At 40.5% G+C, this 3,131-nt stretch overlaps 1 long non-coding RNA gene across 1 annotated transcript; it reads right to left on the bottom strand.

Annotated features, from left to right (window-relative positions):
- Positions 1-523: 523 nt before the first annotated feature.
- On the bottom strand, positions 524-2,913 carry LOC119130692. The gene is made up of 3 exons (XR_005099484.1): positions 2,299-2,913; positions 1,510-1,969; positions 524-1,433 (listed from the first exon to the last, which is right to left on the bottom strand). It is a non-coding gene; the product is annotated as an uncharacterized LOC119130692 (long non-coding RNA).
- Between the last annotated feature and the right edge of the window lie 218 nt (positions 2,914-3,131).

Raw genomic sequence — 3,131 nt, 5'->3', positions numbered from 1 at the left:
ATGAAGCGCTACTTTGAAACCCCAACCCTAGTTTTAAACCCTACTTTGAAACCCTAACTCTAGTATAAAACCCTACTTTGAAACCCTAACCCTAGCTTTAATTCTTAGTTTGAAACCCTAACTCTAGTATGAAACCCTACTTTGAAACCCTAACCCTACTTTGAAAACCTAACTCTAGTATAAAACCCTATTTTGAAGCCCTACCCCTAGCTTTAAACCCTACTTTGAGACCCTAAATCTCGTATGAAACCCTACTTTGAGACCCCAAGCCTAGCTTTAAAGCCTACTTTGAAACCCTAACTCTAGTATGAAACCCTACTTTGAAGCCCTAACCCTAGTTTGAAATCATTTGCACCCAAAACACATTTTGCAATCTGAGCTGCATAATCCAAGGAAGCATTTGGAGGAAGTGAGAACAAGAGGAACAGGAAATCAACATCTCCTATTTTCTTGGTGACTAAACTGCAATGTTTGGTTGGATCCATAGCAACCCTTCAAGTGCCCGAGCACATAAACACAATCATCAACCAAATATCATCATTTATTATCAATTCAGACATAATTCTACTCGTTGGAGTCACTTCCACGGAACAGGTTTGTTGTTGTGATTGCTGGGGAACTTCTCGTGAGGTGTGGTGGGAATGTTGCTTTGGCTCATAAACCAAAGTCCTCAGGGCATCAAAGTTCACAGAGATTGAATTCCCTCAAATGACACGGCAGAGTCATTTTATGGGTCTTAAGGATTTTAAAAAACCTGTTTGTGCCGTAGGGGGGCGTGTCATTGTCACGTGTATATTGCAATATAAATTTAAATGATTCAAGTAACATTCAGTCGCAGAGATTCAAAACTCGATTTCATAGCTTTCGATTTGAATTTGAAATGGCCACACGCAGTGTAATCTAGTTACACAACTTCTTTTAAACTGCAGCAAATAAATCACTGAAAAATGATGATTGACATCTGAATTCTGCTTTTAGCGTTTGCAAGATGTATCTTGTTGTATATATGTTTTTATGTGTTTTTCTCAGCGATTTTCATCAGTATTCGGCCTATTGCGCAAGAGCTGTTATCAGTATTTAAAACAATTAAGAGTGCAAGTCGATGCAAACCGCAAGCATGCTTGAGAAATTTCATTTTACCAACAACAAGACGCTTCTTTAATAAGACAACACAATGAACGTTTGACAGAGATAATTTTTTTTTTTGTCACTCATATTTTCCAAGCCTTTATTCCAAACATGCCGATAATTGTCTGCAAAACCATTTGAGCACATTTTCTTTTACGTTCGAATGTCCTTTTCGTTCGTGTGTGTGTGTGTGTGTGTGTGTGTGTGTGTGTGTGTGAGGGCGTTCACAGCAAAGGATTTACCATGAGCCGGCATTCCAGGAGTTGTTGTCATATATTTTCCATGACATCAAAGTAGTGTGAAGACTGAAAAGGACAAAATGGCTGTCAATTAGCGCCACCGATGAGTGTCATAACGTGCGAACAAAAGAAGCGTAACAACCTGACAAAACACATTTTGCTGTTCGTCCTGACTTCGAGAAATCTCTGTCAAATGATCATGGCATGCGCGGTATGTGACCTGACCTTTAAAAAAAAAAAAAAGACAATTACATGAAATATGAACATCCTGTGTTGATCTTCGAGGCTCCACTCTACGTGTGAGTTGACATTAGTCGAATATTATTAGGTTTATTCATGACCGGTACTTTTATGAGGCAACTTTGGTTCCACATTGAGACGTGTTCTTATCTCGTGTGCTGCAGGGGCCACTGTACGGTTCCTGTTATTTCCGCACTCCTTGCCTGGCAATTCCAATTGTCTAAGCACTCATGGCAAAAAATAAGAATTGTTTGTTATTACAGTGCCATTCCACAGCGGCGTGAGCGTGTGTTGTTTTGACTCGGGGAACAATCAGCTGTTGCAATAATGCCGTCTCCTTGGTTTATTTACTGGGGGCGTTCCTAAAAAAAAAAAAAACTTTTAATGGAACACAGCAAACACTCACGTTTTCACCGAGCATATTTGTTTTTGGGTTCATGGGAGTGGTTGGGAACCGTGACAAAGCCAGCATCATCTTAGAAAAGAAACAATCACGTGAGTGAATTATAACAAGAAAAAAATGATCATTTTTATCATTTTTTTCATGCTTCAGCCGTTTCAGCACCACTTGTCCTTTGGAAAGTGAACAACAGGAAGCATGTTGTTGGAATTTGCCAAAAGTTGCTCATTGAAAACAAGATAAGACTCAAAAGCTGCTGTAATCTAAAATGGAAAAGTACTTAATGATTACCTGGGAAGCTGAAGAATGAGGGAAGGAGGTGGATGCTGGAAAGAGGGGGAGTCTCCACTTTCAAAAGGGCCCCCGAGAACAAAACAGGAAACCATCCCGTTGTTTTGCTTTTGTGGCCACGACAAGTGTTTGGAATTTTAAGGAGGTGAATTCACATGTTTACGCTCACGTCTGCGCTCAGGTCCGAGCATGCACGCATAAACATTTCCACGCACAGCAACGTGCGCCGTATTCAATCGCACACAAACACGCGTGGAGAGAATGTCTGGCATGCCTTGATAAGCGGAGACGTGAAGCCCGAGAGCCCCCCGTTGGATGTTATGAGGAGCCGTGGATGAATAGACTAAATAGCTGCCATGCTGCTTGACTGACCTTGCTTCAATCTGGACTTACGTTCTTAAAGACACGTCGATCCTTGGGTCTTCTTGATTTTGCTTGGAAGGTTGAAAAATCATGGTGACCTCTTTCGAGAATTGACGCATTGACATTGGTGAGTTTATCAGGCGTGTTTGGGAATCAAGTCAGGGAATTGGAAAGGATTCCTGGAAATACGTCTGGTTAAAAAAGGGGATTTTTTTTTTTAAATAGAATAAATCAATTCAAGAAACATATCTAAATAAAGAATGAATAAATAAATGTGAATAAAAACATGGCTGTAAATAAATTTGAATAAAAACATGGCTGTTATGTTTTCTTCTCAAATTTTTCTCTGATTACACTTTGTTGGGCCCACAGACGTTGTCAGTCAGGTCCAAAGGCATTGACCTTTAACCTGTGGAGAAGTACTTCCAGGTGGTGCCTCTCTGGTCTTGCCCTGACACCGAGCAGCGACG

Source organism: Syngnathus acus, chromosome 11 (assembly GCF_901709675.1).
Source record: "Syngnathus acus chromosome 11, fSynAcu1.2, whole genome shotgun sequence".
In the NCBI taxonomy this organism is placed as follows: Eukaryota; Metazoa; Chordata; class Actinopteri; order Syngnathiformes; family Syngnathidae; genus Syngnathus; species Syngnathus acus.
This window is presented reverse-complemented; position numbering and strand designations above follow the sequence as displayed.